The following is a 15,196-nucleotide window of genomic DNA, read 5'->3' as shown; positions in this document are numbered from 1 at the left end:
GTATGATGTTAGGGAGTGTTCTAATTTCATACTTTTACATGTACCTGTCCAGTTTTCCCAGCACCACTTATTGAAGAGGCTGTCTTTTCTCCACTGTATATTCTTGCCTCCTTTATCAAAGATAAGGTGACCATATGTGCGTGGGTTTATCTCTGGGCTTTCTATCCTGTTCCATTTATCTATATTTCTGTTTTTGTGCCAATAACGTACTGTCTTGATTACTGTAGCTCTGTAGTATAGTCTGAAGTCAGGGAGCCTGATTCCTCCAGCTCCATTTTTCGTTCTCAAGATTGCTTTGGCTATTCGGGGCCTTTTGTGTTTCCAAACAAATTGTGAAATCTTTTGTTCTAGTTCTGTGAAAAATGCCAGTGGTAGTTTGATAGGGATTTCATTGAATCTGTAGATTGCTTTGGGTAGTAGAGTCATTTTCACAATGTTGATTCTTCCAATCCAGGAACATGGTATCTCTCTCCATCTATTTGTATCATCTTTAATTTCTTTCATCAGTGTCTTATAGTTTTCTGCATACAGGTCTTTTGTCTCCTTTGGTAGGTTTATTCCTAGATACTTTATTCTTTTTGTTGCAGTGGTAAATGGGAGTGTTTTCTTAATTTCACTTTCAGATTTTTCATCACTAGTGTATAGGAATGCCAGAGATTTCTGTGTATTAATTTGGTATCCTGCTACTTTACCAAATTCATTGATTAGCTCTAGTAGTTTTCTGGTAGCATCTTTAGGATTCTCTGTGTATAGTTTCATGTCATCTGTAAACAGTGACAGCTTTACTTCTTTTCCGATTTGGATTCCTTTTATTTCTTTTTCTTCTCTGATTGCTGTGGCTAAAACTTCCAAAACTATGTTGAATAAGAGTGGTGAGAGTGGGCAACCTTATCTTGTTCCTGATCTTAGTGGAAATGCTTTCAGTTTTTCACCATTGAGGACGATGTTGGCTGTGGGTTTGTCATACATGGCCTTTATTATGTTGAGGAAATTTCCCTCTATGCCTACTTTCTGCAGGGTTTTTATCATAAATGGGTGTTGAATTTTGTTGAAAGCTTTCTCTGCATCTATTAAGATGATCATATGGTTTTTCTCCTTCAATTTGTTAATATGGTGTATCACATTGATTGATTTGCGTATATTGAAGAATCCTTGCATTCCTGGAATAAACCCCACTTGATCATGGTGTATGATCCTTTTAATGTGCTGTTGGATTCTGTTTGCTAGTATTTTGTTGAGGATTTTTGCATCTATGCTCATCAGTGATATTGGCCTGTAGTTTTCCTTCTTTGTGACATCCTTGTCTGGTTTTGGTATCAGGGTGATGGTGGCCTCGTAGAATGAGTTTGGGAGTGTTCCTCCCTCTGCTATATTTTGGAAGAGTTTGAGAAGGATAGGTGTTAGCTCTTCTCTAAATGTTTGATAGAATTTGCCTGTGAAGCCATCTGGTCCTGGGCTTTTGTTTGTTGGAAGATTTTTAATCACAGTTTCAATTTCAGTGCTTGTGATTGGTCTGTTTATATTTTCTATTTCTTCCTGGTTCAGTCTTGGCACGTTGTGCATTTCTAAGAATTTGTCCATTTCTTCCAGGTTGTCCATTTTATTGGCATAGAGTTGCTTGTAGTAATCTCTCATGATCCTTTGTATTTCTGTAGTGACAGTTGTTACTTCTACTTTTTCACTTCTAATTCTATTGATTTGAGTCTTCTCCCTTTGTTTCTTGATGAGTCTGGCGAATGGTTTATCAATTTTGTTTATCTTCTCAAAGAACAAGCTTTTAGTTTGATTGATCTTTGCTATTGTTTCCTTCATTTCTTTTTCATTTATTTCTTATCTGATCTTTATGATTTCTTTCCTTCTGCTAACTTTGGGTTTTTATTTTTGTTCTTCTTTCTCTAATTGCTTTAGGTGCAAGGTTAGGTTGTTTATTTGAGATGTTTCCTGTTTCTTAACTTAGGATTGTATTGCTATAAACTTCCCTCTTAGAACTGCTTTTGCTGCATCCCATAGGTTTTGGGTCATCATGTCTCCATTGTCATTTGTTTCTAGGTATTTTTTGATTTCCTCTTTTATTTCTTCAGATCACTTCGTTATTAAGTAGTGTATTGTTTAGCCTCCATGCGTTTGTACTTTTTACAGATCTTTTCCTGTAATTGATACCTAGTCTCATGGCTTTGTGGTCGGAAAAGATACTTGATAAAATTTCAATTTTCTTAAATTTACCAAAGCTAGATTTGTGACCCAAGATATGATCTATCCTGGAGAATGTTCCATGAGCACTTGAGAAAAATGTTTATTCTGTTGTTTTTGGATGGAATGTCCTATAAATATCAAGTCAATCTTGTTTAATGTATCATTTAAAGCCTGTGTTTCTTATTTATTTTCATCTTGGACGATCTGTCCATTGGTGAAAGTGGGGTGTTAAAGTCCCCTACTATGATTGTGTTACTGTCAATTTCCCCTTTTATGGCTGTTAGTATTTGCCTTATGTATTGAGGTGCTCCTATGTTGGGTGCCTAAATATTTACAATTGTTATATCTTCTTCTTGAATCGATCCCTTGATCATTATGTTCTGTCCTTCTTTGTCTCTTGTAATAGTCTTTATTTTAAAGTCTATTTTGTCTGATATGAGAATTGCTATTCCAGCTTTCTTTTGATTTCCTTTTGCATGGAATATCTTTTTCCATCCCCTCACTTTCAGTCTGTATGTGTCCCTAGGTCTGAAGTGGGTCTCTTAGACAGCATATATATGGGTCTTTTTGTTGTATCCATTCAGCCAGTCTCTGTCTTTTGGTGGGAGCATTTAATCCATTTACATTTAAGGTAATTATCAATATGTATGTTCCTATTCCCATTTTCTTAATTGTTTTGGGATTGTTATTGTAGGTCTTTTCCTTCTCTTGTGTTTCTTGCCTAGAGAAGTTCCTTTAGCATTTGTTGTAAAGCTGGTTTGGTGGTGCTGAACTCTCTCAGCTTTTGCTTGTCTGTAAAGGTTTTCATTTCTCCGTCAAATCTGAATGAGATCCTTGCTGGGTAGAGTAATCTTGGTTGTAGGTTTTTCTCCTTCATCACTTTAAATATGTCCTGCCACTCCCTTCTGGCTTGCAGAGTTTCTGCTGAAAGATCAGCTGTTAACCTTATGGGGATTCCCTTGTGTGTTATGTGTTGTTTTTCCCTTGCTGCTTTTAATATGCTTTCTTTGTTTTTAATTTTTGATAGTTTGATTAATATGTGCCTTGGTATGTTTCTCCTTGGATTTATCCTGTATGGGACTCTCTGCACTTCCTGGACTTGATTAACTATTTCCTTTCCCATATTAGGGAAGTTTTCAACCATAATCTCTTCAAATATTTTCTCAGGTCCCTTTCTTTTTCCCTTCTTCTGGGACCCCTATAATTCGAATGTTGGTGCGTTTAATGTTGTCCCAGAGGTCTCTGGGACTGTCCTCAGTTCTTTTCATTCTTTTTTCCCTATTCTGCTCTGCAGTAGTTATTTCCACTATTTTATCTTCCAGGTCACTTATCCATTCTTCTGCCTCAGTTGTTCTGCTATTGATCCCATCTATAGTATTTTTCATTTCATTTATTGTGTTGTTCATCATTGCTTGTTTCCTCTTTAGTTCTTCTAGGTCCTTGTTAAATGTTTCTTGTATTTTCTCCATTCTATTGCCAAGATTTTGGATCATCTTTACTATCATTCTGAATTCTTTTTCAAGTAGACTGCCTATTTCCTCTTCAGTTGTTAGGTCTGGTGGGTTTTTACCTTGCTCCTTCATCTGCTGTGTGTTTTTCTGTCTTCTCATTTTGCTTATCTTACTGTGTTTGGGGTCTCCTTTTTGCAGGCTGCAGGTTCGTAGTTCCCGTTGTTTTTGGTGTCTGTCCCCAGTGGCTAAGGTTGGTTCAGTGGGTTGTGTAGGCTTCCTGGTGGAGGGGACTAGTGCCTGTGTTCTGGTGGATAAGGCTGGATCTTGTCTTTCTGGTGGGCAGGCCCACGTCTGGTGGTGTGTTTTGGGGTGTCTGTGGACTTATTATGATTTTAGGCAGCCTCTCTGCTAATGGGTGGGGTTGTGTTCCTATCTTGCTAGTTGTTTGGCCTAGGGTGTCCAGCACTGTAGCTTGCTGGTCGTTGAGTGAGGCTGGGTCTTGGTGTTGAGATGGAGATCTCTGGGAGATTTTCCCGGTTTGATATTATGTGGAGCTGGGAGGTCTCTTATGGACCAGTGTCCTGAAGTTGGCTCTCCCACCTCAGAGGCACAGCACTGACTCCTGGCTGCAGCACCAAGAGCCTTTCATCCACACGGCTCAGAATAAAAGGGAGAAAAAGTAGAAAGAAAGAAGGAAAGAAAGAAAGAGGATAAAATAAAATAAAGTAAGGTAAAATAAAATAAAGTTATTAAAATTAAAATATTATTAAGAAAAAAAATTTTTTGTAAAGTAAAAAAATAAAAAAAAGGACGGATAGAACCCTAGGACAAATGGTGAAAGTAAAGCTATACAGACAAAATCTCACACAGAAGCATACACATACACACTCACAAAAAGAGGAAAAGGGGAAAAAATAATCTGTGTTGCTCCCAAAGTCCACCTCCTTAATTTGGGATGATTCCTTGTCTATTCAGGTGTTCCACAGCTGCAGGTACATCAAGTTGATCGTGGAGCTTTAATCCGCTGCTCCTGAGGCTGCTGGGAGAGATTCCCTTTCTCTTCTTTGTTCTCACAGCTCCCAGGGCTCAGCTTTGGATCTGGCCCCACCTCTGCGTGTAGGTCGCCGGAGGGCGTCTGTTTTTCGCTCAGGCAGGACGGGGTTAAAGGAGCCGCCGATTCGGGGGCTCTGGCTCACTCAGGCCGGGGGGAGGGAGGGTACGGAGGGCGGGGCGGGCCTGCGGCGGCAGAGGGCGGCGTGACGTTGCACCAGCCTGAGGCGTGCAGTGCGTTCTCCCGGGGAAGTTGTCCCTGGATCCCGGGACCCTGGCAGTGGCGGGCTGCACAGGCTCCCCGAAAGGGAGGTGTGGATAGTGACCTGTGCTCGCACACAGGCTTCTTGGTGGCAGCAGCAGCAGCCTTGGCGTCTCATGTCGTCTCTGGGGTCCGACGGCTCCTTTAAGCAGCGCTCTGAATTCCCTCTCCTCGCGCACCAGAAAACAAAGAGGCAAGAAAAAGTCTCTTGCCTCTTCAGCAGGTCCAGACTTTTCCCCGGACTCCCTCCCGGCTAGCCGTGGTGCACTAACCCCCTGCAGGCTGTGTTCACACCGCCAACCCCAGTCCTCTCCCTGCGCTACAACCGAAGCCCGAGCCTCAGCTCCCAGCCCCGCCCGCCCCGGCAGGTGAACAGACAAACCTCTCGGGCTGGTGAGTACTGGTCGGCCCTGATCCTCTGTGCGGGAATCTCCCCGCTTTGCCCTCTGCACCCCTGTTGCTGCGCTCTCCTCCGCGGCTCCGAAGCTCCCCCCTCCGCCACCTGCAGTCTCCGCCCGCGAAGGGGCTCCTAGTGTGTGGAAACCTTTCCTCCTTCACAGCTCCCTCCCACTGGTGCAGGTACCGTCCCTATCCTTTTGTCTCTGTTTATTCTTTTTTCTTTTGCCCTACCCAGGTACGTGGGGGGTTTCTTGCCTTTCGGGAGGTCTGAGGTCTTCTGCCAGCCTTCAGTAGGTGTTCTGTAGGAGTTGTTCCACGTGTAGATGTATTTCTGGTGTATCTGTGGGGAGGAAGGTGATCTCCGCATCTTACTCATCCGCCATCTTCTCCTCTCACCTCCAACAATACATATTATATCTTCAGGCTGTGTATTTTGGGGGAATCATGATTTGGGTAAATTATCCCGAAGTCACGTTAGACTTTATGTGTCTTTTTAATTCTAGTAAGTAAAATCTGATCAAGGTTTGAATTGGTATAGACCAAGGGTTACAATCTTTCAGACATTGTAGGAGGGGGAAGGGTACCGAACTGGTCCATGAACAGGCCAGAGAATGAACTTCAACCTTAAAAAAATCAAAGCACAACTGTAAGCCTCATTTTACTAACTAGAGATTAGTTTATATCAACAAACTGGTTTAAAAACTTTCCCTCCCCTTTGCCCCTCAAACCCAGCAATACTTAACAGGAAACAAATGAAACACTCAAATTAGGATAACTCAAGGAAAATCTAAGGAGTTTTATTTACTGATACAAAGGGGTGAGTTCACGGAAACGAGAAGGGATAGTTTAGTAAACTGGAGCTGTAACAATTGAGCTCTTACCACCCCTGGGGCTGAGAGGGGGGTGAAGATGGAGAGGTTACTGAACCAGTTACCAAAGCCACAAGAGGAAAGAGTTTCGTAAAATGTGAAAAACATGGTTTGAAAAGACACACGCAGCCCAATGTTCACTGTTGCACTGTTTACAATAGCCAAGACATGGAAGCAACCTAAATGTCCATTGGCAGATGGATGGATAAACAAGATGTGGTACACATATAAAATGGAATATTACTCAGCCATTAAAAAGAATGAAATAATGCCACTTGCAGCAACATGGATGGACCTGGAGATTATCACACTAAGCGAAGTAAGTCAGAGAGAGAAAGAGAAATATTATGTGTTATCACGTATATGTGGAATCTAAAAAAAAATGATACGAATGCACTTATTCACAAAACAGAAACAGACTCACAGACTAGAGAGTGAACTTATGATTACCAGGGGGAAGGGGTTGGGGGGAGGGATAGGGAGTTTGGGATTGACAGGTATACACTGGTATATTTAAAATAGATAACCAACCAGGACCTACTGTAAAAAAAAAATTTATTGGTTTCTAAATTGGTAATAAAATATGCCAAGATTGAAAAAAAAGTGTCCTCTTGAGAGATGAGTAGTGACTTTTAATTAAGGCATCTGTCATCTCCAGTGAAGCTTACAGGGAAGCAGCCAGGGAGATACACGCCCTTCTTCTCCTTTCTTCCTTCCTCGGATTTCCTGTTAGGACTTCCCACTGGCCAGAGGGCCCAGGAGCTCTGCTGATGTGGTCCATGATGGTTAGAGTAAAGGTGGAGAGTGTGTCTCCACCAATTGGAAGACGTACCGCACACCAACCTAGTTTACCAAGCCAGAGCGGAGTCAATCGAATATTTTACTTTCTTGATAACATTCAGCTGCGCTGCAAGAATGGTAGTTTTGAGCAAGTGGGCATTTCTAGAAGGACAGGCTTCTGTGTGAGAATTAGATGCAGCCAGAGGACAGCGCAAGGGGTCTGGGAGGACACGGTAGCCGGGGAAAAATCTTTGCCTGCGTGGGTAAAGGATAAGCTTTGAGGTGGGAGAGCAAAAAAGGATGCTGTACATGACATTTTGTAGTTGGCAAAAGCACAGAATCCACTCCCCTGATTTTGCTATTAGAGGTTGGAGAGCTTATGGGCTAGCTCGGAGGCCCATGAGAGTCATTGCAGTGTCAGTGTTCAAATCTTGGTCTATTAACTTGCTCTCTACTCAGGTTTTCTCTTTTCAACACTGTCTCCTGAACAGCTATCATCAACTTAACATTTTGCCAAAACTCCTATTGACAGTGGCTACTCTATGTTTGAGCTACGTTTTTTCTCCTTTTTTTCAAATTGAAGTGTAGTTGATTGACAATATTTTATTAGTTTCAGGTGTACAGCATAGTGATCCAATATTCTTATAGATTATACTCCATTCCATTTAAAGTTACTACAGAAGAATGGCTACATTTCTCTGTGCTCTACAATATATCCGTGTTGCTTATCCTTGTTGCTTATCTATATTTTATACGCAGTAGTCGGTATCTCTTAATCCCCTCCCCCCTCTTGCCCCCCCCCCCTTTCCTTCTCCCCACTGGTAACCGCTAGTTTGTTTTCTATATCTGTGAGTCTGTTTCTCTTTTGTTATATAAATTCGTTTGCTTTACTTTTTAGATTCCACATATAAGTGATAACACACAGTATTTGTCTTTCTCTGACTTATTTCACTAAGCATAATACTCTCCAGGGCCATCCACATTGTTGCAAATGGCAGAATTTCATTCTATTTTGTGGCCAGGTAATATTCAATTATATATTGAATATATAATTCAATGTAACCTTCATCCATTCATCTGTTGATAGATACTCGGGTTGCTTCCATATCTTGGCTATCGTAAATAATGCTGCTATGAATATTGGGGTGCATGTGTCTTTTCAGATTAGTTTTTGTCTTTGTTTTGGGTGTATACCCAGAAGTAGAATTGCTGGATCATATGGTGGTTCTATTTTTATTTTTTTTGAGGGCGCTCCGTACTGTTTTCCGTAGTGGCAGGGCTACATTTTGAATGCCATTTCCTGTGTTTCAGGCAGAAAAATATACAAACGTATACTTGGAAACTACTTAATGCTCATTATATATAGTTTATCTACCTATCTCTTGATCTATCGATCTATCATATATCTGGCACTGTGCTAGGTGTTAGGATAGTTATAAGCGAAATAATAGTCATGGTGTCTGCCCTCAAGTGGCTTACCACCTACACTGTCTCACGTATAGCCTTGAACATCACTCTCTGTTTTCTGTGGTGTTTCCTGGGTTCTGTTCCCAGACCTTTTCTCTGTGGGCTCACTGCCTGAGAAGAGGTGATTTTCCAGAATGGAATTGGGCATGAAACCTCCAGTTCTCTGAACTTAACGTTGACGGGTCTGGAAGAATCATGAATGCAGAAGAGTGAGACATCTATAAGTGATGTGTGCGCTTCTGAGATGAAAACAGAAAGTACAGTAACATCAGAAAGCAAGGACTATGTTGGGAGTTCCTCTGATAATTACTGGTAGAATGCATTGAGATCTCCCTTTGGAGCTGAAATGCCATTAAAAAAAATCATAATGGCTACAAAACCTTGGAACTCATGAAAATTTATAAACAGAAAATAGAGATATTGAAGAAATGACGTGAGGTGGAGACAATAGAACCTTAGACAAAATTATAAATGATGCATAAAAGTAAGAAAAATATGAAGTTCCACCGTATTCCACACTAAGCATATACCTGTTAAGCTGAGTAATCAATGAAGATGTGTTTTTGGCGCACAGCTTCTGCCCTAGAGGTACAAAAGTACACCGTGTAAGTTAGTTACTGAATGAATAAGTTAAGACAGAGGTGAGGTCATAGTCAGTTTATTTGTTCCACCATTTTTCCTTTTATTCGCATTGGACATTTTTTTTTACCTGCTTTCTCCTTTCTGACGTTTCAGAGTACACACAGTGATTTGAATTCCGAGATATCCGATACAAGCAAGTTGGTGGTGAGATTTACCCAAAGAATCAAGCTTTGAGACATTGAAATCTTACAATAAACCTATGTCATCATATAACATAGGCAGATCTTCAATAAGCATTCCCGGGCAAAACATACAACTATACACACAGGGTGGGAACAGCAGAGCAGACAGTACCCCTGAGGCCAGCCCCTTACGCTTGTCTAGCTGGAACCTCACCTTCTGTCAGCCTTTTGGAGACCACACAGTTTTCCTGGATTTTGCTTCCAAAGAAAGGAGGCTGCCTTTGCCAGGCTATGAGACTTTAAAGAAGATTACTAAGCTTAGCTGCCATTTTAGGATTCAGACATTCATTCCACGCTCTAGTACCTAGAGAGAGGGGGGAAAAAATGAGACAGGCTTTTCACACTCATAAAAAACACCGGGCATTCAAGCTAATGGACAGAAGGAGAGATGCGGACTGTGGACTTGCCTCGTGCGGGACGGATGTTACACCTTTCTGCTGTGTCTTTGCTGATGGAAAGGCAGGGGCTGGCTGAAGACTCCCATGGGAGTGGGCATGAGTACCACCCCCTGGCCTCCTCTGGGGGTCAAGATATAAAAGTGGGTGCTTAGAAAGTCAGCAGGTCTGATTCACATCCTCCAGGCAGTACTTACGGGGCATTTTGGGCCCATCAGATGGCTCGTGATAAACTACAGTGGTGCAGTTTGTATTTTTACCGCAGGCCAATTAAGAAGGGGGAGAGAGAGGGGTAAGCAAAATGGTTATGTCCTTGCAAAGCGGAAACAACAGTCAGAGCAGCTGGAGGAGAGGAAAAAAAAAAAAGACACAGAAAGGAACTAGCCAGCCACTTAAAGCAGTTAAAAGGGTCAGGCAGCTCGTGCTATGTTGCCCACCCCCTGCCAGAAAATCCCTTTTCCTGCTGGTTGGTGGAGCAGTGGGGATTTTCAACAGGGAATAATTGTGTGGTAACATAGGTTCATCCAGACATAGACTGCTGAGCTTAAAATCAAAAAGTATTTTTTTTAAAAAAACGTCATTGGAAGAGGAAATGATGTTTCTCGACATTCTTATCAGAGTGCTGTAAGGCTCGCACTCTCCCGTTTTGTGATTTAGCCCTTCCCTCCTATATCTGTTTCTATTCTGCCTTTAGAAAGCCAGGGAGGGCTTCCCTGGTGGCGCAGTGGTTGAGGGTCCGCCTGCCGATGCAGGGGACGCGGGTTCGTGCCCCGGTCCGGGAGGATCCCACATGCCGCGGAGCGGCTGGGCCCGTGAGCCATGGCCGCTGAGCCTGCACGTCCGGAGCCTGTGATCCGCAACGGGAGGGGCCGCAGCAATGAGAGGCCCAGCGTGCAAAAAAAAAAAAAAGAGAGCTTTCGAAAAAATTTAATCATTTGATGACTATTTTTTTTCCAGCTTCACTGAGGGCAAGTTTTTGAGTGTGGGTTTGTAAAAACGCACCCTTTCTCTGATGTTCAGGGTGTACTACCTACTCCATGAAATTCTCTTGGGGCCTGTCCTCACCAGGCTGCTTCTTAACTTGCTTTTATTTCCTTGAGGTGCCTGGGATCGCTGGAGAACAGGAATAAGAAGAGAGAGCAGGGGGAAGGGAGGGATGGATAAAAGGGGAAATAAATCAGGGATTACTTAACGAAGCAAGGACGAGAGAGAGGAAGGAGGAAAGGTGGAATCAATGGAAAATGTTAGTAATTTGAACAAGAATAACATCTTGCTACTTAAAACCAACGATGGGAAACAAATTCATCAGCCCTGCTGACTGCCTGTGGGAGGAGGGACAGAGTAGGAGAGTTGGGGTAAATACACCCAGTTTATGAATATCTGAATGTATTTGGTCGCTTAAGACATAATGATTGCTCCTGAGACAAGGGAAAAAAGAAGAAATTTTCCAGGTAATTTAAGCCCTAAATGCTACTATTGAAAAAACAGGGGTGTAACAGAGCTAGGAATAGGGGTGACATATCCACTCCCAGATGGCTGTTTAAGCTGATGGAATTCCCTGGCTGTTTTGTTTTTTTTCCCCTCACTGTTGTGGCCTCTCCCGTTGCGGGCCTCTCACTGTTGTGGCCTCTCCCGTTGCGGAGCACAGGGTCCGGACGCGCAGGCCCAGTGGCCATGGCTCACTGGCCCAGCCCCTCCGCGGCATGTGGGATCTTCCCGGACCGGGGCACGAACCCGCGTCCCCTGCATCGGCAGGCGGACTCTCAACCACTGCGCCACCAGGGAAGCCCTGCACATTCTATTTTGACTTCACTTTTTCAAACACAATTTCAAGCTTTATCTTTCTACCTGATTATAAAAATGCAACCCAAGTATCAGCCCTGTGCTTTCCCGACTCAAGGATCCCAGTGCTGTAGTCTTAGGGGCAGGTGGTGTATGTCTCACGTCCCTTTCTGAGTTGTGCCCCTGGCATCTGCCTGAGTCACACACAACCCTTGGGTTCTTCTGGGTGAAAAAGAGTGGCCATGTGAAAAGTGAGAGGGGCAAGCGTTAGCTGTGTCTCATGATCTGGATCTCAGGTTATCTGTGAAAATGTATCTCAGAGCTAATTCCAACGAATATGAAGATCTTCTGCAAGTAAACAATCATTAGCAAAAAGCAGGAGCAAAACCACACAGTCCATCTAACCTATTCTATAAATTCACTGAAGTCCTGTAATTCCTCCTCTTAGGGACTCCAACCATCACTTCAGTGAAAGGGTCCCTTGAAACCCCACTGAATTCTCGAGACAACCTTCTCTCGCCCTTCATTTCATCCATAGGCACCTGGGAGTCTTTAAACTTGTGGCTGGATGCAGGACTATTAAGAATCTAGACTCACCCTGAAAATATAGCCCTCAGGCTGCTCTAGTTACCTGTTACCCTGTTGGTGCAAAAGGAGGAGGTGTCTTTAAAACGTTTTAGCCACTTCACAAATTTGAATCCTACACATTTCACCAGTGATTGCCCATTTCTGATATCCATTATGCTCATTAACAACCCATTAATGTCTCCTATGAAAACCCATTTCTGAAATTCAGTATGCTAATTAGTGGAACCATTTCTTGTTCATGAGAGATGTGGATTACAGAAGGGCTTTTAGTAACTGCCTCTGGAGTGTGGCCTTTCTGATAAAATGCCAGCTGACCGCCCCAGAGTGTGGATTCCTGATCAGAACAATTGTCTTCTTCTAGGGTGTAGCCTAAACTAGAAAGAAAAAAACCCGTGCACGTCTATATTATACTATATTTGCTAAAGTATTTAGTAAGTTATGGATACGATAGGTCATGTGAATACAAATCTTTTTACTGTAAGTTTAAATGGCTATATCATATTAATTGTGTGTGTGCCACAATAACGAATTCCCTTTTGTTTGGACATTTATCGGAGCGTCCTTATTTTTACTCACCTGTTTGGTTTCTTCCTTAAAATGAATTCCTAGAAATGGAATTCCTGGGTCAAAGATATGCATGTCTAGGTACACACTACTATACATAGAATAAGCAACAAGGTCCTGTATAGCACAGGGAACTATATTCAATACCTCGTAATAACCTGTAATGGAAAAGAATCTGAAAAAGGATATATATGTGCGGGTGTGTATACCTGAATCACTTTGCTGTACACCAGAAACTGACACAACATTGCAAATCAACTATACTTCAGTAAAAAAGAGACACGCATGTTTAAATTATGTGCTACTGCTTTCCAAAAGGGCTTATCTTGATTTAGATGGAGGGCGTATGAGAATGTGCATTTTCTTAGGCACCTGTCGGTATTGGTATTGTCCGTATTCTTAATCTTTGCCAGTCTCTTGGTAATCTCACTCAGCCTCATGGCCTTGAATTCCATCTCTGTGCTGATGATTCCCAATGTCCATCTCCAGTTCAGGGAGGGAAGGGAGCATGGGAACGTACCTTGTAGATCTAGCTGACTCTTTGACATCTCCACTTAGATTCTTAGTATCTAAGAATATTCTTAGTCTAAGAATATTCTAGTATCCTTTCTGTTGCCAAAAACCTTGATGCCACCTTTGACTCATCGCTCAGACATTCAATCCTTTGCTGTCACATGGCCCAAGTCACTGATATCTCTCACCTGGATTAATGCAATAGTCCCCGAACAGGTTGTCTTACTTCCAGGACAGTCTAGTCTTCACGTGGAAGCCAGAGTGATTCTGAGAAGTTGTGAGATAACATCACCCCCTAGTCAAGACCCTCCAATGCCATCCCATCTCGTTCATAGTAAAAAGCCTGAATCCTTGCAGTGGCCCACAGGGCCTGGGCGACGTTGACCACTCCCACCTATGTCCACTCTTACCCTTGTCTTCTCCCCCTCTGGCCACATTGGTCTCTTTGCTTGCAGATCAAAGCCTCAGGATTTCACAGTGGCTCAAACTCTGCCCGGATCACTAGCCTGGCTTGCTAGGGAGACCTTCCCTGATGATCCTACTTAAAATGCCACCTGTCCCATCCTTAGTAGCCTTCGTCCCCCTTTCCAGCTTAATTTTATTTCATATTTTATTTTATTTTATTGCTTATCTGGACCCAGTGGAATGTACATGTCACAAGGATAGAACTTTTTTTTTTTCTGTTTTCTTTATTCCTGGATCCCCAGCTCTTAGCATAATGCTTGTCACATAATGGACACTTGACAAACATTTTTTTAAAAATTTTATTATTATTTTATTTATTTATTTTTGGCTGTGTTGGGTCTTCGTTGCTGTGTGCGGGCTTTCTCTAGTTGCGGCGAGCAGGGGCTACTCTTCGTTGCGGTGAGCGGGCTTCTCATTGCAGTGGCTTCTCGTTGCAGAGCACAGGCTCTAGGCGCCCGGGCTTCAGGAGTTGTGGCTCGCGGGCTCTAGAGCGCAGGCTCAGCGGCCATGGCTCACGGGCTTAGTTGCTCTGCGGCATGTGGGGATCTTCCCTGACTGGGGCTCGAACCCGTGTCCCCTGCATTGGCAGGTGGATTCTTAACCACTGCGGCACCAGGGAAGCCCGACAAACATTTTTTGAGGAAATAAAGGAATGAATCTGATAGGTAAGAAATTAAACCTCATTTTTATTTGCGTTTTTGATTACTAGTGGGTGAAATTTTAATAATTTTACTTGTACAGAAGGCGTTTCTTAGCTTAATAATCAGTTCACAAAGCATGAAGAAAAAAATTGGTAGTTTGATTACAAATTTAAAACATCTGTGTGGAAAAAATCCCTACCACAAATGGGACCGACAAACAGGAAAGCTACTCGCAATACCTATTTCAGAAAGAAAGGTCAATAGCCCTAATACACAAAGAGTGCTTACAAATCAATAAAAAAGATGAACCCTATAAGAGAAAAATGAAGGTGAACTGGCCATTCATAAACAAGAAATGTGAAGAAGGTATCTGGAAAATGTTCATAATCACTTCATTTTTTCTTACATGTGCCTGCTTTGAGCCAGAGAGAATTTTTATTTCCTCTTGCTTCGAATGTCATCTTCCCTGAATTTAATTTCCAAGAAACTTTCATACCTTCTCTGACAACCACAGTGGATTTCCAGCTGTTTTTCCCAGAGCAAATAGAACCCCGTATCCTGTCTCCCTGTTCTATAATCACCTTCCCCCCTTTCCCCTCCTTAACCTCCAAAATACTCTATTATCATGGGCAACACTCCCCAGAGCTCTACGTCTGGCTACAATGCTTGCCTTCACCATCAAGAAAGAATTGGAATGTGAGGACTGACACCATGCTTATATACTGAGTAGCAGTGCTATTACAAATATTTTTGAATCACACAAAATGTACAGATTTGCTATTTCAACAACGATAAAGACCTGCTCGACTTGCATAGCATTTAATGAACAAACGTGCCAGGAATGCTGACTGACACTGTTTGGCTATCGAGTTTCCCAAGCTTATTTTGCACAGTTTGTAAACTTAGGCTCTGAAATTATTTTTCTTTCATGCAGGCCAAGTGCAGCGCCCTTG

This window comes from Delphinus delphis, chromosome 5 (assembly GCF_949987515.2).
Source record: "Delphinus delphis chromosome 5, mDelDel1.2, whole genome shotgun sequence".
Classification (NCBI taxonomy): Eukaryota; Metazoa; Chordata; class Mammalia; order Artiodactyla; family Delphinidae; genus Delphinus; species Delphinus delphis.
This window is presented reverse-complemented; position numbering follows the sequence as displayed.